We start from the raw sequence: 21,253 nt of genomic DNA, 5'->3' as shown, positions 1-21,253 counted from the left end.
GAGCTGCTATATGCCAGCAGGAGAGCGGTCTCCTGCTGGCATAATTAAACCATCCCCAACGAGCAACAACAGCTATATCAGCGAGAGCATCTCCCGCCGACATAGCCCTGTCCACACCGGCACTTTTGTTGGTGAAATCTATGTCGGTCAGGGGTGTTTTTTTCACACCCCTGACTGACAAAAGTGCTAGGGTAGATAAAGCCTTACTCAAGCATAAGATACTCTAACCTACCAAAAGGTTGGGAAATGTTTTCTCTTGAGACATCTATGGCAGCCCAAGCTGACCCTTAATAGCTCAGACACATCATGGCTCAGAAGGCCATGGATGTCAGCAAAATTAGAGATCCTAATATAATGATATTTATAAAGTATTGGATAGTGTGCTTTTATAGTAAAGAAATATGTAAAAGAAACAAATAAATTATTCATGCTGCTCCCAGTCACCTAAACAAGAATCCCATGTGTTGATGGCCAGGCTGTTTAGTGGCAGTTGGGGCACATTTTAAATGCAGTAAGTTGACGGTTTCATTATCAGATGAGGCCTTGATCCTGCAAACTGCTCAATACATGGAGGCTTACCGACTTCAGTCATGCTTCACATGGGCACAGAGGGTTGTCTACACAAAGCCATGTGCAGGATTGGGATCAGAGTTTGTAATCTTCACAGTAACTTGTATGTGTTAATATTGGTCTTTCAATACGGTAACTAAGAGCATGTCTACACTACATAATTAAGTTGCCTTAAGTTGATATGCAGCCACTGCCGTAATTAATTCCAGGGCTTTGGAGCGGAGCCCGGAGCTGGAGCCCGGAGCAGCTCCGGAGCAGTAGAGCTCAGGTTTTTGCCTGGAGCTGGAGCACAGCTCCAAAGCCCTGAAATTTTTAACATTCACACTATGCTCCTTCTGTCGGCGGTGTTCGTCCTCATCAGGAGTGCTTGCAACGATTTAACTGACAGTGTGGGGACGGACAGCTGGAGCCCTGTCCCCCCGGGCTGACAGACTTCAACCTAACTCTGTAGCGTAAATAAATGTTAATATGGCAATTTAAATGAATTGTGGGGGCACACTGTAAACTTCTTACTCACAGTGGGTTTGTCCACACTAGAAAAGAGGTTGGGTTGTGTTGCTGACCACAATCTTTTCCCTACCATTAGATGCCTTTTTTTTCTATTCAGCTGGTCAAGGTCTGCAATAGGATTAAAGTGTTAACCACATTCACACTAAGGAAAAGGTCACAGTGATATAGTTAGCTAGCATACCCCCACCTAACCTCCATCTCTGTTCTAGTACAAAGAGGCCCAGGAATGAGCAATTTATCATACAAATACTTCTATTGGATAGGAATTCATAGTTTGGCTTGATAATTGCTAAGCTATTTAACAAAATAAACATAAAAGTATGTTGTATAGTACAACACAGTTGTTTTGTTAATTATACTGAAATTTTACAGTGTTCTTTCCTGTTATTCTAAAGTAATTTCAGAGAACAAAAATGTATGTTCTATATTTTGATACATGCTATCATGTCTCAATCTACTATGGAATTGCTTTCATTTAGTTAAGGAATCTACTTTCCCACAGATATATGTGCGCCAGCAGCTCCCATTACTGTTAATGGGCATGATGTGCCTACTGACAGCAGAATAGATACCTTAGGCCACATATTAGTAAGTGATAGCATTAGAAATAATCTTATAGAGATGATATATTTTCTAATTTGACTTTCATCATCTTAATGAGTGTCAAAGAGGAGAGGCTTACAAACCCCATCCTCTCATGAAACTAAAATCATTTTTCAAACTACTTGTTAAAATAACCATACCAAATACTGATTTTTTCAATATTTTTTAAACCATAATTGTTAAAATATACACAATTTTAGGGGATGCAATTAATTTTGTGAACAATTATCAATCTTCATCTTGAAGAGATTACCAGTGAGAGTTCAGCAAAGCAACAAAAGCCAATAAAACAAATACAACGTAGTAAGATGACATGAAAAATAAAATGCAGGATTGTGTTTGGCCCTGTCTGAATGCACAAGGAAAGGGGAAAAGGCACAAGGAGCTTTTCCCTTGTTGCACCCCCATGCAAGGAACAGGCACAATCCCAGGCTTTACACTTTCTGGGACAGACAGCTCCTTTTTAAATCAATAGCAAAAATTTCCACTAATTTCAATAGGGCCGGATTAAACCCTGAGTGCAAAGACTCCAATGGCAGTGCTAGAAAGCTGAAAAAAGGAGGGATGAAGATGTGGAGGAAAGGTAGGGTGACCAGACGTCCTGATAAAATAGGGACCATCCTGATATTTAGGTGTTTCTCCCATGTCCCGACCAATCTTTGTTGTTGTTGTTTTTTGCTCCGCCGGCAGACCCTCCCCCCCCCCCCCCCCCCCGCATGTGTCCCGATATTTTCTTCCTCTCATCTGATCACCCTAAGGAAAGGAGACCACGGACATGTCACCCCCACCACCCTGCGTACACCAGCCAAGAAAGATGACCCAACACACATGCTGTACAGCACCTTTTTAAAGAAGCTGGCAGCAGCCATGTTTTCCCAGTGGTTACTGAAGCTGCCTCACAATGCTTCTGGGAGCTCTCCAAACTGACTATTCTCATGTGGCTGGTACTAGTTTTGCCCAAGCCCTTGTGAGACAGCACATATATACTGTTCTCCTAAGCAGCCAGTTGTCTGGTAACCTGCAAATGTCAGCATTCTAAAGGGACAATGTGGGTAAGGTAATATCTTTTATTAGACCAACTTCTGTTGGTGAAAGAGACAAGGTTTTGAGCGAACACAGAGCTCTTCTTCAGATATCTCTAATATCCTAGTACAGAGGTTCTCGCAACAAATTTTTTGGTGGCCTCAGAGTGTGGCCATTAACTCTTGCTGTCTATACCAAGTAAGGTATTTACAGATATTATTCTAGACAGAACAAAGAGGTAGTTTCAAAGTTACAACAAAAACAGGCAAGGTTCAGTCAGGGGAAATCATGTTTGATTTGTGTTTGGATCACATAGGAATCCTACGTATCATCATAGAACTGTCAATAAAATGGCAGTCACCACTTTATATAAATGTTATAGATTTCAAAAAAAGCCTTTGATACAGTGAATAGAGTTTTATAGAAGCTGCCACACATCACCATGGAATTCCTCAGAAATTTGAAAGTATGATTCAGAGTTTATGACATGCCAATACATAACAGCGAACTGACTAAGCCATTCAAGATTACTCCAGGCAAGGATGTCTTACATTCAGCCATGATATTTTTACTGTAGTAGATTGGATAATGAGAAAGGCCACAGAACAACCAAGGGGAATACAATGATTAACTTTCACACAGAAGTAAGAGGAGCTTGACTGCAGGTGACATTAATTTGCTATGCCACACCCACAGAGACTTGCAAACCAGCACAAATAATCTCCTGGCCTATGCACAATTAGAGTTGAAAATCAACACCAAGAAAACTAAAACCATGAATATCAGCAGACAACAACAACAACAACAAAAAACCTTCCAAAAACTCTGTGGGGCTGTCACTGAAGAGGTATGATCTTTCACATACACCTCTAACTCGATCTAACGCTGTCCTCGGGAGCCAAAAAAATCTTACCATGTTATAGGTGAAACCGCATTATATCGAACTTGCTTTGATCTACCGGAGTGCGCAGCCCCGCCCTGCTTTACCACGTTATATCCGAATTCGTGATATATCGGGTCGCATTATATTGGGGTAGAGGTGTATCTTGTACTTACAATGCTGCCTGCCAACTGGTGGAACAGCAAAAGACTGTAAGACCAGAATAGCAAAAGCCAGGCAAGCCTTTGCAACTCTAAAGCCCAGCGGAGAAACAGAAATCTTGCCCTCCCAACTAAACTTTGAATATTTAACACCACTGTAAAAATCAATCTTATTACATGGTGCTGAAACTTGGGGATTTAAGACTTTCCTATCTGAAATCCAAGTTTTCATGAACTGTCCTCAATATCAGATGGCCGGGGGAGGGGGGAGGGGGAAACAAAACAACAACCCACCAGTGAAGAACTCTGAAAGACAAAACAGAAACGAATAGGATAGGAAATTACAGAACAAAAATGGAGATGGCTAAGACATATATGGAGGAAAGACTAGAACAACATAGCATAGAATGGAACCCCCAGAGAAAGAGGCAATAAGGAAGACCAAGGATAACATGGAAACACACAACAGAAGCAGAATTGAAAGCTATCAAAACGACACCAGAAGAAGCCAAGAATGCAGCAGAAGACCGGCAAAGATGGAAGCCAGTGGTGAAGGCCCAATGTTCCAATGGAATGGAGAGGCATAAGAGAGGAAGAATAGACACTGGTATGTGGGCTGCCTGCCCCCTATCTCCAGGGCTCAGCAGGGACCTCTCGCCATCTCTACAAGAGATTGGTGGGTAGGAAAGAAAAAGAAGTGAGCATAAATTCAGGGACTTTGTTCTCCTACAGGTTTTTGTATATTGCCATTCCTGATATCTGACTTGTGTCCATTTATCCTCTTGCGTAGTGACTGTCCAGTTTGGCCAATGTACATAGCAGAGGGGCATTGCTGGCATATGATGGCATATATAACATTGGTGGATGTGCAGGTGAATGAGCCGGTGATTGGAGAGCTTAAACCTCTCCAACGCATCATCAGTGATCTACAACCCATCCTGGACAATGATCCCTCACTTTCACAGACCTTGGGAGGCAGGCCAGTCCTCGCCCACAGACAACCTGCCAACCTTAAGCATATTCTCACCAGCAACCACGCACCGCACCATAACAACTCTAACTCAGGAACCAACCCATGCAACAAACCTTGATGCCAACTCTGCCCACATATCTACACCAGCAACACCATCACAGGACCTAACCAGATCAGCTACAACATCACTGGCTCATTCACCTGCACGTCCACCAATGTTATATATGCCATCATATGCCAGCAATGCCCCTCTGCTATGTACATTGGCCAAACTGAACAGTCACTACGCAAGAGGATAAATGGACACAAGTCAGATATCAGGAATGGCAATATACAAAAACCTGTAGGAGAACACTTCAACCTCCCTGGCCACACAATAGCAGATGTAAAGGTAGCCATCTTACAGCAAAAAAACTTCAGGACCAGACTCCAAAGAGAAACTGCTGAGCTCCAGTTCATTTGCAAATTTGACACCATCAGATCAGGATTAAACAAAGACTGTGAATGGCTATCCAACTACAGAAGCAGTTTCTCCTCCCTTGGTGTTCACACCTCAACTGCTAGCAGAGCACCTCACCCTCCCTGATTGAACTAACCCTCATTATCTCCATACTGATTTATTCCTGCCTCTGGAGATTTCCATTACTTGCATCTGAAGAAGTGAGGTTCTTACCCACGAAAGCTTATGCTCCCCATACTTCTGTTAGTCTTAAAGGTGCCACAGGACTCTCTGTTGCTTTGGGCAGAAATTGTAACTCACAACTTCTGTTGTTGTATTTGTTTACTTGTTTATCTATTTCTGTTTGTCTGTATTGTCTTTTAAACTGTAAACTCTTTGGAGCAATAACCTAGTCTAGATTTGCACAGTGCCTTTTTCTCCTTTCAGTGAAGATGCTTAACAGTTATTAACATTAATGGCATATTTTTTCATTATTTGGGTTTTATCATAATTGATACATTTATACTCTGTCAGTAAATCATAAAGAAGCAAACAAGATGCAGAAAAAACAGTCATACTATTCTATACAACAACAGAAAACAAATGAAAATCAATACACAGTAAAGTAATTGCTATCTTTCAAAAACTGACTTGCCTTAATATTCATAAGAATCCATCATCATTTCATAAAATAAGTTAAAGCAGCCTCTGGTACAATCTCTATATATATTTATAGCCAAGCATGCAAAAATGCTTACAACAACAATTACAGGATCTTTACACAATACATGAAGCCAAAAAGCCTTCACTTTATCTACCAACATCTACTTTAAAAAATAAAAAAGTCTCAGTCCATTTCCCACCCTAGAGATGGAATAAAATGTTAAGCAAGAACAGATAATTAATGAGAGATGAAGATGCACAGCAAGAGAAAATACCCTCACAATTATTTGAGTCCAACATCATTTAGTTAATAGGTGTAAACAAGAGGATATTCAAGCAGCAGCCATTTCAAAACAACTGTTCAGTATTCTTGTGGTCATACTGTATTCTCAGATCCACTACAAACATCTCTAAAATGTATAGTAAGTTAAACAACTGAAGGGCTAACAATAGGTTCTTCCTTTAGGGCTGTAAGATCCCACAGCAAGCATGGTGCAGAGAGAATTAGATTGTGATAATTTACTACTGTAAAAACTCTAGCACAAAACAAAAAGGGACTACCCAGAGACTATATCATACAACATCGGTGTCCTGATTTATCACTACCTTCAGGAGAGCAACAGGACTCTGAAATGTGGGTATAGTCTTTGATAAAGTGGAAGGCAACAGGTACAAAATATTACTCATTTACTTTTAAAAAGCATTACAACTTTGTGTATTTAAAACAAATATATATATATATATATATGTTACTGCTGCCACAAGGAAGCAGTAACTAGCACCCAGCCACCTCCACACTTTGAAGTACAATTATATCAATCAGTAGCTGTAGCAAATTTAAATATACCAACAACAGATGAATATGTGGTCTTCACTGAGGAAAAGGTTCCAGATTATTTCAGCTTTTCTCTTGTTGCAAGGACTTGCAGTGGACTTTGGTGTTGCTAGGTGGTAGCCACTGTTTTCCAACAGGACACCTGGAAGCACAAGTTTCTAATCCTTTTAGCATACTTTTTCATGCTTTTTAAATCTCTACACACTTTATGTGAAATTAGATGGCATCATTATCATTTTTTATACAGCATCAGGGTGCCACATACTTTACTGGCAGCTATAAAGAGGACATTCATTAGCTAATCCAGTTTAGGGAGAAGCATCAAGTCAGCTGTTTGCACTCTCCTCCTGTCCTGGGGCTTGTTATGTCATAGAGCTAGTATACTTTAGAGCAGCCTTATGGCTACTCTAAAGTAGGCTGGCTATGGCCTTAAAGTGCTGGTATGCTAGGTAGGGATTGCCAAAATGCAGCCTTCCTCCCTGGCAGTAAGAAATCCCAGTCAATTACTTTTTCTGATTCCAATACATGAAAAGGAATGGAGATGAAGCAAGGTTGAAGATATGTGCTAAAGTCTCTATCCCAAAGAGTGAACAAACTAAATGGTTCTTAAGACCTTATCTTGCATTATGACATACTTTAAAAAAAAAAAAAAAAACAGCATGAATCACCATATGTGCACTTCCTCTGCTTGTTATCCCAGAGACCCAAAAGTAGTATGATTAGGCCAAGAAGTTATTTATAACAAAATACTGAAGATGTTTTGCATGTTCTTATATGCTATGCTCTCTCCTAAACAGCTCTGGACTCCGTTTTGGCAAAGTAACATTAATTAAAAACTGACTTTGGATGGAATGAATCACAGAAAGAACTGATCCATTCTCAGTACAATGTTTTCATGTGACAAATACTATCTTGATCGTACACCTTTCACGTTATGACAAAAAATTCAGAATGCACACAAGAGCACATATGAGCATGACAACTGCTTTTACAGAACATTTCAATATATCCATATTATTTTTTCCATTATACATATGTGGGATTAGCTGTTTGATGTTGCCACTTCAAACAAGCATTGTTCATCCCTCTTCAGAATGTTAACAAGAATTAATATGAAGATCTATGTTGTGTCCAGTAAAGAAATTATTTATATAATGCCAAAGATAATATGAAATGAATAGGCAGACCATTCTGTGTTGGCTTTCCAGGACAAGACACAGGATAGACACAAAAATCCATATATAGACAAATAATATGATTTTGCATTGCAAATGGTATCTTAGACTCACCAAATCTTCAGAGCATAAGGCTACATTTTAACCAAGATGGATTTTTGTCTTCCTGCCAAAGGCAGGCAATGTACCAGACTAGAGGGATCATTGGTCTGATCCAGTATAGAAAATCATATGTACAGATTTACAGTTAAAACTAGGGCTGTCAAGTGATTAAAAAAATTAATTGCACAGTTAAACAATAATAGAATACCATTTGTTTAAATATTTTTGGATGTTTTCTACATTTTTAAATATATTGATTTCAATTACAAACACAAAATTCAAAGTGTACAGTGCTCAATTTATATTTTTTATTACAAGTATTTGCACCGTAAAAAAAACATAGCATTTTTCAATTTACCTAATACAAGTACTGTAGTGCAATCTCTTTATCACTAAAGTTGAACTTACAAATGTAGAATTATGTAGAAAAAACCTGCATTCAAAAACAAAACAATGTAAAATTTTAGAGCCTACAAGTCCACTCAATCCTACTACTTGTTCAGCCAGTCGCTCAGACAAACAAGTTTGTTTACATTTTCAGGAGCTAATGCTGCCCTCTTCTTATTTACAACGTCATCAGAAAGTGAGAACAGGGGTTCTTGTGGCACCGTTGTAGCTGGCGTCGCAAGATACTTACGTGCCAGATGCTCTAAAGATTAATATGTCCCTTCAAGCTTCAACCATCATTCCAGGGGACATGCTGATGACGGGGTCTGCTCAATAACAATCCAAATCACTGTGTACCGACGCATGTTCATTTTCATTTCTGACTCAGATGCCGCTGGCAGAAGGCTGATTTTCTTTTTTGGTGGTTCAGGTTCTATAGTTTCTGCATTGGAGTGTTGCTCTTTTAAGACTTCTGAAAGCATGCTCCACACCTCATCCCTCTCAAATTTTGAAAAGGCACTTCAGATTCTTAAACCTTGGGGTGAGTGCTGTAGCTATCTTTAGAAATCTCACATTGGTACCTTCTTTACGTTTTGTTAAATCTACAGTGAAAATGTTCTTAAAATGAACAACATGTGCTGGGTCATCATCTGAGACTGCTATAACATGAAATATATAGCAGAATGCAGGTAAAACAGACCAGGGGACATGCAATTCTGCCCCAGGGAGTTCAGTCACAAATTTAATTAACACATTATTTTTTTAAAATAAGCTTCATCAGCATGGAAGCAAGTCCTCTGGAATGGTGATCGAAGCATGAAGGGGCATACGGATGTTTAGCATATCTGGTACGTAAATACCTTGCAATGCCGGCTAAAAAAGTGCCGTGCAAATGCCTGTTCTCACTTTCTGGTGACATTGTAAATAAGAAGAGGGCAGCATTAGCTCCTGAAAATGTAAACAAACTTGTTTGTCTGAGCGATTGGCTGAACAGGAAGTAGGACTAAATGGACTTGTAGGCTCGAAAGTTTTACATTGTTTTATTTTTTGAGTGCAGTTATTTAACAAAAAAAAAATCTACATTTGTAAGTTACACTTTCACAGTAAAGAGATTGCACTACAGTATTTGTATGAAGTGAATTGAAAAATACAATTTCTTTTATCATTTTTACATTGCAAATATTTGTAATCAAAAAGAATGTACTCTGATTTCAATTACGGCACAGAATACTATATATTAAAATGTAGAAAAACATCCAAAATATTTAATAATTTTAAATTGGTATTCTATTGTTTAACAGTGTAATTAAAACTACAATCATGATTTTTTAATTATACTAATTTTTAGTTAATCATGTGAGTTAATGGCGATTAATCAAGAACCCTAGTTAAAACACTGACCACATTGCGCTTCATTAACCAAAAACATGGAGTTGCAAGCACCCCACAACAAGACCTACCAAGTAAAGGGCACTGTCCTAACAAGTTTCAGTTATACCAGTTTCAGAGTAGCAGCCGTGTTAGTCTGTATCCGCAAAAAGAAGAACAGGAGTACTTGTGGCACCTTAGAGACTAACAAATTTATTAGAGCATAAGCTTTCGTGGACTACAGCCCACTTCTTCGGATGCATATAGAATGGAACATATATTGAGGAGATATATATACACACATACAGAGAGCATAAACAGATGGGAGTTGTCTTACCAACTCTGAGAGGCCAATTAATTAAGAGAAAAAAACTTTTGAAGTGATAATCAAGCTAGCCCAGTACAGACAGTTAAGAAGTGTGAGAGTACTTACAAGGGGAGATAGATTCAATGTTTGTAATGGCTCAGCCATTCCCAGTCCTTATTCAAACCGGAGTTGATTGTGTCTAGTTTGCATATCAATTCTAGCTCAGCAGTCTCTCTTTGGAGTCTGTTTTTGAAGTTATTTAACAAAAAAAAATCCTGCGGGTGGCTATATTACAACAGAAAAACTTCAAAAACAGACTCCAAAGAGAGACTGCTGAGCTAGAATTGATATGCAAACTAGACACAATCAACTCCGGTTTGAATAAGGACTGGGAATGGCTGAGCCATTACAGACATTGAATCTATCTCCCCTTGTAAGTACTCTCACACTTCTTAACTGTCTGTACTGGGCTAGCTTGATTATCACTTCAAAAGTTTTTTTCTCTTAATTAATTGGCCTCTCAGAGTTGGTAAGACAACTCCCACCTGTTTATGCTCTCTGTATGTGTGTATATATATCTCCTCAATATATGTTCCATTCTATATGCATCCGAAGAAGTGGGCTGTAGTCCACGAAAGCTTATGCTCTAATAAATGTGTTAGTCTCTAAGGTGCCACAAGTACTCCTGTTCTTCTTTTTGTAGTTATACCAGTGTACTCTGTCTCATTTGTCTGTAATTTTCTCCACCTTTTAGATTGGAGCGGGCAGGGTGGCATAAGGATAGTAGCACATTTAGTCAACCACAGTGGAACACATGGGCTGGGGTTACTGGACAATGGGGTGGGAAGAAGAGAAAGGACATTACGATGCACTCTTTTTTTGTAAATATAGCTAACAAGACATGCATTTTGCAGGATTTTCTTGTATTTTAACTATCTAATTAAACTAGGCTCTTCAAGGAAGTGAAGACTTTTTATTCTGCATTTGTACAGTGCCTAGCACAATGGGGGTCCTAGCTCTAACAGGGTGTGTAGGTATTACATTATGAATAACAACAACCACCAACAGATTGTGCCATCCTTTTGGTCACAGAGGTATGAAATTTTAATATTAAGCATTTGAGCCATCAAAAAAGCAGAATGAATCCCAAAGGTTTTAGTTTTTAGCTCTAAAACCACCTAGCATTTTTGCAAATATTTTCTTAGCTGCTATAGGCCTAAAGTGTATGGATGGCATTTTCTTGGTGTCCCCTTTTATATTACATTAAAGGTCTCAATAAGCATAAACCATAATTGTCTTCCAACTTCATCCTTTTAATAATCAAAGTCATGATCAAATGTGTACACCAAAAATCAAATAATATTCTTCTTCCTAGATTTGTGCAACATAATATTATTAGGAGGAAATCAGACAGTAGGTGCAGGGGATGGTAGAAATCTGATGGAGCTAGATCACGAGAAGTAGCCCTTTTCACCATCTATAGCGTGCTTCTTCTGTGTCTAGACACAAATACCTTTCACTTTAAATAGCCTTAACAATATTACAAGACTGTGTTCATTACTGTTTCAACAGATAATTATTTTTTGGTAAAGAAAAGACAGACTCTCCCTATTGGTATATTTTGGCACACCTACATCAAGTGTAAAACCCATGGTGAAAGGAAATTAAAGGATATTTTATAATGCCTTGTCTGGGTAGCATCTATTAACAGCTGTACATTTTCCTCCTCTTCCTTGTTTTTGTTATTTAGAAACTTGGACACTATACTTAAAATTTTATCTTGTTTCTAAGCAGGCTCTTCTATTTTCAGTCATACTGGGCTAACTGTCAAACATTCAAGAGATTGCATTTCTGTTAGTTGTATTTAGCTAATTTCTCATACATGTAACTATAGTAAATCTTAAGATAAAATGCTATTTTGATTGCCTTTCAAAATTTCTTTCCCACTCTAACACTCATTCAAGCTCAATTTGTTCTAAGGATGAAGTCTGTTGCCTGGCTAAGACGCTTAATACTCCTCTTACTTTACATGTCCCACTGTAATCTGGTGACATTCCGGTTCATCTGTGCTTCTCTGCATGCAATGCAGTCTTTGTATACACACAAGCATGACACAAGAGACCACAAGCAATTATAATTCAGCATGTTAAATGTGACAAAGCCCAGAAAAGCAAGAAAATATATAGCTAAGACATGTCCTTAACTCAGGTTCATTGTACATATGTAACATAGGCAACACGTCTGGTATAGAAGATATCTTACTGTTTGGAGACCAAGGTACCTCCCAAGCACAAAAGGGGAAACTGAAGAGAGTTTCCACTGCATAGCCATCCTTTCATATTCCTTTTCTTCAATTGTTTATAAACATGTATATGTTAATTTTTGAAGACTAAAGGGAAAAAAAAAACTCAGAGAAGGGCAAGATAGTTGACACAATGGACCATAATGGCTTGTTCATAGTATATATAGTCTATTGGGTCATTTTTAATTTATATAAGTGCTTCTCATTATAGCAGCTATATAAGGTATACAGATAATCTTAAATGTGTGTTACTTATTCCATTGTAATGGCATCTGAAATTACAATCTATCATATAAAACACATTTCAACCCGTTCCAACAAACTTTTGGGGTTAATATTCCCAAAGCGCTTTGGAAATTGATACATAGATCTTTTCCCTAAAACTTTTTTACAATAGTTACCAGTCTCACCTACTGTATGAGATTATGGGTTTATATGAGCTGCAATTAAAAAAATATATATATGAAAAATCTGAAGTGTGTAGATATTTTTAACCGTTAAAATGTTTTAAACTCTCAAAATAACAAGGCATTGTCTTCATTTTTGAGAAGTTTGCAAAAAAAATTAAGTTATAAGAACACAAAATAAAATAAATAAAGCATTTTTGCATAGCCCTATAACTTCAAATGTTAAACACTGTTTGTAAAAAGGGATAAAATTAGGACATATATGTCAAACTTCTGCCCAAACCAAATTATTATGGGTGTTATAAACACAGACAATTGAAACATAAGTTAAGTGCTAACAGTCCCTTAAACACAACAGCATTGATTATTAAAATTCAGTTTGTATTTGACAGAAAAATGTCTACACCAATTTAACCAATAATAGTTAGCTCTTCATAAGAAAAAACAAAGTAGTAATAATCACAGAAGAAATGCTGAAGAGAAGATTTTCTACATGTACAAATGGGGTACGTTTACAGTATATAATGAAACAATTATGTCCCATTGACACTACAATTCTGTATTATACCCACAAAAACAGGAATTGGCCACTAAAATGTCTTCCTTAACTTTGTTCTGTTTAGGTGCTGCAGCATACATGCAAAATCACTTCATTCTATACAGACTGAATTCTTATAGTATCTAAGCACAACAGGTTAAGAATGGTGTTTCAGACTCTGAATTCCGTTGCTTTTTGTGGTTTAAGTAAGTGACACTGTATGAGTGTTGCTTCTGCGCAGTTTAAGCGCCCAAAACAGTGTCATGCCATTCTAATCTGTCAAACCATTCACAATCCTTAATATAGGAAACATTTTCCAAAAGGAAACATTATTTTCTAAATCTAGGTCCTAATTAGATCTGATATTCTTAGGTTAAACAAAAACATCAAAATAAAGAAATTACTGTGCAAGCACATACTGCTTTGTGCATATCACTGTAGTTACGCACTAATTAGGCTACTTTTTATAAATTATACAAAGGCACAATCTGAAAATGTATTCTCTACCTTTTCTCATAATTAGCATCATAATTGTGAATAGTTAAAATTAATTACTAAATGAAAGGGTTATTTCTTCTTGGGGGCGGGGAGAGAGATTCTTCCCAATTCATTCATACAATATTCCTCAACTTGTGACATTATGCAGCTTTGCTTTTCATTGAAAAAAATCTTAAGTGATTATAAAGAGAAGATTAACCACTTAAAAATTAGACACAGTCAATATCATTCCCTACTTTTAGTCCTCTATACTGATTGTACAATGTTTTCAATTTTAACTCCTCTTCAAACTGACTAGAATACGTTAAACAGATTTGTACGAAGATCAGACAGGCATGGGACTGCGATTATACATCACAATACCCTTTTCTTGGTTCACAGCTCTATTCATCTTTTTGAAACACTGAAAGACAGATTGGACATAGGGGAACGGATTAGCCACAGGATGACCTGTATTTCCACACAAAAGCTTAAGTGTGGAAAAATGGCACCCTGTGTCACCCATTCTTCACTTCCTGAAAAAAACATATTCATGAAAATGGCCATTTAAAGAGCTCTTTCCCACTCATCTCAGAACAAAATGTTCATTGTTTTTTTTTACATCATGTTGAGTGTACAACAATGTAAACTACTATTAAGTTACCTTAATTATATAACCTATATAAAATAATTTAAACTGAAATGGGATATTTTAAGTGGCATGTGTTCAGCAAAGCACAACAACAGAAAATTTACAGTTTGCAAACTCTACACTAGTAGGGTGCTATATATCAACCATCTATCAATGTGATTGAATGTTTATTTGCTTTTAAAAATAATCTTAGCTGGATACTATCCATTTATTTTAAGTAAAGTTCTGAATTCTATATGCTATGTTTTCAAATTTAAATTATAAACATATTTCATACTAATATGTAATATATGGTTACCATGAATCAGTAAAATCACTAATTCAAAGTGAGTAGCAGGAAGATAAATACAGAAAAAAGATGTGATGATTGTAAAAACTGGACAAGTTTAATCTTGAGAAGAAAAGACTGAGGGACGACCTGATAACAGTTTTCAAATATGTTACAGGCTGTTATAAAATGGAATAGTGATCAATTGTTCTCTATGTCAATGGACAGTAAGACAATAAGAAACAGACTTCATCTGCAGCAAAGGAGATTTAGGTTAGATATTAGGAAAAACTTTCTAACTATAAATGTACTTAAGTTCTGGAAAAGGCTTCCAAGGGATGTTGTGGAATTCCCATTACTGAAGGTTTTAAGAACAGTTTGGACAAACACGCATCAGGGACAATCTAGGTTTACTTGGTCTTGCCTCAGCACTGGAGGCTAGACCAGAGGACCTCTTGAGGTCCTTTCCAGCCCTCTATTTGTATGATCCTATGCAGCATTTTCAAGGGACTGTTATATGTAAATTTTATGATACATTCTATCACCAATGGTCTCTAGAAATGACAATAAAAACTAAATATAACTTGTACACAACATACATGTACCATATAAGAAAAGAAAAAGTAGACCTTTACTTAATTTTATATAACTTTTTTGTAATTCAGGTATCTTCTTACACACAATATAGAGAATTGGAGTATGTGTCATTTGTACTGTCAGACTGTTTCAGAGATATGCTATCAAGTAGTTTGATCAGGCTAGACAAACTGGCAACCCACTTGGTTGCTCTTCTGAGGAGAGATTAATTTGACAGCCCATAAGAAATGATCAAATGAAGGTACCTTAGCATTTAACTGAGGATTTTGGCTATATACCTGGGCCACAAACAATGGACCCAAGCTGTCCACAGGACTCTGATGTGCAATAAACTTAAATTCACCAGTTGCCAATAAATCAGTGTTTCAATATTATTATTTGGATTCAGACACTCTATTCTGTAACATCTCAGACTTCTTTTTTTAATTAAAAACAATTGCACTATCAGAAGCAAGTCTCGGATGTTCTGAAGACAGGCAGAAGTAATCTGTCAAATGTATTCCATTGATGTATGTTCAGTAAACAAACATACTGGTATGGTAGGGAGAAGATGAATGTTCTGAAGGGGAAGTTGTTTGTTTTCCTCACTTTTTCCATGCTAACAAATGTTTTTTTTCCCTTCCACCCGTTTAAAAAAAAGTTAATTTTCCAATAAAAAAGAAAAGGGAATTATTCCTTTAGGCAAAATGAGCACAACATGTAGGTGTTTTTTTAAAGAAACCCAAAACACTACCTAATGTTTCTCCTTCCCCTAAATAAATAAATTCAGCTCAATACATCTACACATAAAAACAGATCAGTTGATTAGTGATGGGGGGTGGGGGAGGGAGTTGTGCAAGACATGGAGAAACTATATGGAGTTTTACCCAATCCTATTAAACTGTACAATGTTATCACTCAAACTGCAGTGCAGAACACATACAGTGTTGAATGTGAATGTTATTTAAAAAAAAGTCAAAATGCTAATATTAAGATTAGCAAAATAAATGCATTCAGGCTGAGAGCTAATATGATACACACAATCCAGACTTACACTCTTTATACAGCTCTCTGTGTGTGTCTATTAAAAAAATGGGATGAAAATACTTTCGTCCACAGAAATACACAGACAGGCACAGTTAATAAATTACCCTACAGGCTCAGAAGCACATCAGTTTCATCTAGTCATTTCACAACAGAAGGACCATCAATATTGGTGGAGAAAATAATGCAAAATGTGCTAAAATACTTGGTTAGGTGGTCACTGATCCCTTCATTAAAAAAAGAAAAAGAAAATGCAATTGGTAGTTAATCTTTTTGGCCAACAATGCTAAAGAATACTTTCTTTTAAACTGTTATAAAGCCCTCCTTCCTATTGGATTATTTACAATAATGAAGGTGTCAAAATATAGTAGTGAAAGACAGCATAAAATTGCAAAACATGAAGGCAAATACTAACAAAATTAGCTTGAAATGAATGGCAATATATTCTTTTTTCCACAATGTCTTTAAAAGAGTTCCCTAACTAGGTAGAAAATATATGAACCTGCTATTGTGCTAATTTGTTTGAATATTAAATTAATGAATATCTGGGAGGCATTATACACATAACACAATTAAAGCATCTGTAGACCTCTTACAAGAGAAATCTTTGGCTAAATTCTTACTGTAGGTAGCTATATAAATAACTCTTCTCCTACAACTAACCAAATCAACCCTGATGCTTTCTTAGTTTACAAATGCTTTACCAAATGTACAGTACTTCCTGGACTGACTCATGTAAATTACACACCAGTAAAGATCTTCCAGCGGCTGCAACATTGTCACTCTGACCAATCTTGAGTGAAACTTTGTCCCAGTCACACAGGACTTGCTTCACATTTGGTACAGCAAACACCCTAACCTACGATGGTTGTCACTGTTCAGTCAAGTACTGAGATATTTAGTAACGTGCACTAAAAAAAACCCAGCTTGGATCCCAAAACACAATCAAGTAAATTGCAAGCGTTTTGACAACGTTGCGTGGTTTACAAAGCAGCAGCAGATCTCATTCCCCTTGCCTCCCCCACACACAAAAATTGTATGCACCCCTAACTCATTAAGCTCCCATCTTCACATTGCGTTTGTATCACGAATAACCAACTGAATCATTATTTCAGCAGAAAAAATGGGTTAGTTTCCTTGAGGAGGAGAAGGGGGGGGGGTGAAGGGGGGGAAACTGAACCGAAGGTTTCCTTCGCCGAGAAACGTCCTGTATCCACTTAACCAGAATGCATCTTACATTTTTTGTTTCCTTAAGAAAACAAAACATTTTCTCCGCTGATTTGTGATGGTGATTTTCTGAACACAGCAATGGAAAAAACAAGAACCCTAGAACCATGCAAAAGGCCTCTCTGCCAGTTTTAGGGCAGCGAGGAGGAAAAGGAAGGAACCGAATGCCCAGAATTTGCTCTGCCCTGCCCTTTCCACAGAACTTTAGTGCCATCTATTGAAAATATATTGAATTTAAAAAGAAAAAAAAATAAGCCACTTATTGATTTGATATAAAAATAAGACATTTACTTGTGGTGGTTTTTTTGGTTTATTAATACTCAAACGATGACTAGTGATCCTCGGTCTTCCTAATAGCAGAAAATCTTGTCCATGCGCTAAAATATCTCATTAAAGCCATGAGACATTAAAGCTCAGAGAATGCACACATTATGTGTGTGTTTGTGTATATATAAAAACATAAAAATCAGGAATGCAAACCTACATCTATCTACCTTCTAAATAAAAACAAGCGGTTTTAAAGTGAGGGGGGGATACAGTAGAGCCAATGCTGTAGCTAGAACATACTAGAAACAATAAAAAAAAATTAAGGCACCTAGTAAGAGACCTTCGCGCTGAAAGAACAGGATACGTAGACATGCAGATATAATTACCTTCTTTAAGGAACTGTGAGTGGATGACAAATATAAGAAAACAGCAGATAGCTGCTCCTGCTAATGCCCATAAAGCTTTCAAGAGCTGCATCTCGGTTTGAAACTCAGTAAATACCCAGAAAGTCACACAATGAATTTCCACAGCGATGCATCAACGTTTCCCCTTTTGCGCCAGGCTCGGCTGCTCCCCAAGCAGTAACCACACTTCCGAGAGAGAGCGAGCGCTCAGGATTTGGGGAGGGGGGGGAGGGGATTTACAACAAAGTCTCAAGCAGCAGCAGCACCATGATCTTCTTATGGACAGCAGCACAGAGGAAGCTGGGTCTGGGATCCATGAATCAGCTTTCTGTTTCCTCGTGAGTTGAGCAGCATTGAGGGTTGGGGAAGGAGTGAGGGAAGCAAATTTGGGCAGAATTGCGCAATAGCTCCCACACTGCTCCGGTGGGGGGTGTTTTTGCTGCTGCTGCTGGTGGTGGTTCAGTGACTGCTCCGGCTCAGCAGTGCTGGGAATGCGGGAGCCAGGCTTATCTTTCTGGGGCTCCGGGGAAGCCAGTGCACCATCGCCCGGCTTGCTGGGTTACCTGTCCGGTGTCTGCCACCACAATCTGTGGAGAAGGGGGAGCGTGGGAATGGGAGGGGAAATCTCTCTTTACTGCAACTTCTCTAAGCCGATGATCACAATCTGAGCCACCCACCAGGTTTGGAGAGTTTCTCCCATTCAGAGCAACTCAATGTATCCTGTTATCCCGGGGACGTGTAGGTACCAGCGGGCCACGGTGCAGCTCCTGGCGTGCGCTGCCTTGCAAAGCCGCTTGCCTTCACTTGGGCTCTCACCTCCCGCTGCCTGATTCCGTCTTCGTCCTGATCCAGCCAGCAGCCGGGATGGGGAGCCCTCCCCCGGAAAGGCTGCGCTGTGCCGGGGCCGGAGACCTAGTTCACTTGCCCGCCTCCAGATTGAGGAGGGGTTGCATAAGTCTCTGTGCGCTTTTCCTGCTGCACCCGCAAAGCGCTTTCCAAACAGGTAGCTGCCGCAAAAGAAATCTCAGCCTACAGGTTGATGCCTCCGTAGCAATCTCCCTCGCGCGTTCACACGCACACACACACTCCAACAATACAATTCCCAAGCTTGGGGTGCTGCTGCTGCCGCCGCCGAGGGGGAACGAGCGGGTGCTGAATGATCGCAGCGGGTCGTTGGCGAGGAGCAGCTCCCGGGCCGTCGGGTTTGGGAGGCTTTCTGGAGGAAAAGCGGGAGGAGGGTTGGGGAGCTGCTGGCTGGCTGGCGGCAGAGAGGAGCTGATTTGTGAGGTTCTGCCCGATCGGCGCTCAGAGAGGTTGGAGCTGTAGGCTGGGTGTCTGGATTGGCTGCACGCTGCACATCTTCCACTCAGTCTCGGGTGGAGTTGGGCTGTAAGCGCAGCCTGGGGGTCGCTCGCTGGAGCGCTTCCTTTCGGGGTCGCGTTAGACCTCTAGGCTGGGCGTCTTGGTGGAGGCAAGCTCCCAGGGAGTATCGGGGCTTGTCGGCTCAGTCTGGCTGGGCTCACGCAGCGGATCTCGGTGTCTCTCCGGGTGCGCGGGGAGCGGAGGGCTGGGTGCCCGGAAGGTGCAACCTCCCAGGGTGTAGCTGTGTGGCTGGACGGCCGCACGCTGAAGATCCCCCTTTCTGGGTGTATTTGGACTGCTGCACAGTCCACTAGTATTTGGGTGCCTGTAGAGATGCAAGCTGCCTGCCTGCGCTGGGGCTGTGAACCGGGAGCCTGCCTGCATGCAAGCTCCCTGGAGGTACTTCGGCCGGGGAGATCGGCGGCGGTAGCGCCTCAACGCGCCCAATCCCAGCCCCGCTCCGTCGCATTTAAACCCTGCCGGCTTCCCCTCGCAACTTTCCCCGATTTCGCTCCCCGGGTGGTAGTGAGCATGCCCGAGAGCTGAGCCTGCGCAGCGCTCAGCCGGCGCTCGCCGTCCGGATCTGCTCCCCGCCGGTGTACACCGGGCAGAAGAGGGGCAAGATCAAGCAGGGAGGGGCAGGGAGGTGTCGAGAGGAGGGGGCGGGCAAGGAGCAACCCTGTGGGCAAAGGAACCAAAGCGGGGGGGGGGGGAGGAGCGAAAATGTGGGAGAGGAAAAGGCCAAAGGAACAAACACCAGGGTGCCAGGAGGGAAAGTGGGTGCAGAAGCGGGGCGACTAAGCAAGAATGGGAGAAGGGAGCAGAAACGAGGGAGGGGATCAGAGGAGTAAACATGGAGGAGAAGGGTTGGAGCTGTGATGATCACACTTGTCCTTCCCTTTTCCTCCTCCCCACGCCGCTTCCTTGCCCGTGGAGATAACCCTCCAACCCACTACTGAGAAGCAGGGGACAAGCCAGTCCTCAACTCTTTTTTCTGGGGGCGGGGGTAAGGAGGGGACCGATTATTTCAGGTGCTGATTCTAGACCCACACTGTTGGTGCTGGGGAGCTAGGGGAAAGAGGCCGCATTGCCCTTTCACTAGTCACCCTTTGCCCCTTAGAGAACCTGTGATTCAATCTCATTATTTGAAACCTGTAACGTACTGTGAGCGAGCCGGCTAAAGGCAGCACTAATAGGAAGCCGATTGTATAAAACAACCCAAACCCGGCAAGCATATGAGCAATGTGAGTCCTCATCTCTGGTATAACTCCATGGATTAAACTGACCCTTTAATTACCACTAGAATGTCATGCCAGTTCAATAAGCAACAGTTATTATTTTAGTTAGACTATTTGTCTCTACTTTTGTACAGTTTTATTGTAATATGTCAGTGATTAATATTTTCTCAGGGATTTAGGGTGGATTGAGAATAAAGCTCATCCAATGATTTTTAAGGTAGAATTAAACTAAGAAAATAATCCTAAAAATTAGTCAGTGGTGTTTTGATATCTTTTTGTTAAATGCTTAAAATGTAGCTTGTAATAGGTGCTTCCATATATTTACAAGCCAATGGAAAAAAAAGATTTACTCCATTTTAAATTAGAGATAAAATGTTGGTGGGCAGCTGTCTCTTGTTGTTGATCCTGCTTGGGATACAGTCTGTTCTCTAAGCTTTTTGGTTCTTCAGTGACAAAGAGTGGAGAAACAGTAAAAATATCTATCTTTTCAGTTTT

General features: G+C 39.7%; 1 protein-coding gene across 10 annotated transcripts in view; it reads right to left on the bottom strand.

The window, feature by feature from the left end:
• TAFA5 (TAFA chemokine like family member 5) overlaps nucleotides 1-21,253 on the bottom strand; it is a 675,055-nt gene that overhangs the window by 475,286 nt on the left and 178,516 nt on the right. Inside the window, exon 1 of one of the 10 annotated variants that reach the window (XR_008444067.1) lies at nucleotides 18,141-20,042. The exons of the other annotated variants lie outside the window; for them this stretch is intronic. The gene's annotated coding sequence lies outside the window, so the exon portion shown is untranslated. Of the gene's footprint in view, nucleotides 1-18,140; nucleotides 20,043-21,253 lie in introns of those variants that run through there. 10 annotated transcript variants of the gene reach the window in all.

The sequence above is a fragment of the Malaclemys terrapin genome, chromosome 1, assembly GCF_027887155.1.
Source record: "Malaclemys terrapin pileata isolate rMalTer1 chromosome 1, rMalTer1.hap1, whole genome shotgun sequence".
NCBI lineage: Eukaryota > Metazoa > Chordata > Testudines > Emydidae > Malaclemys > Malaclemys terrapin.
The sequence above is the reverse complement of the archived record's forward strand: the minus strand, read 5'-3'. Positions and strand labels throughout refer to the sequence as shown.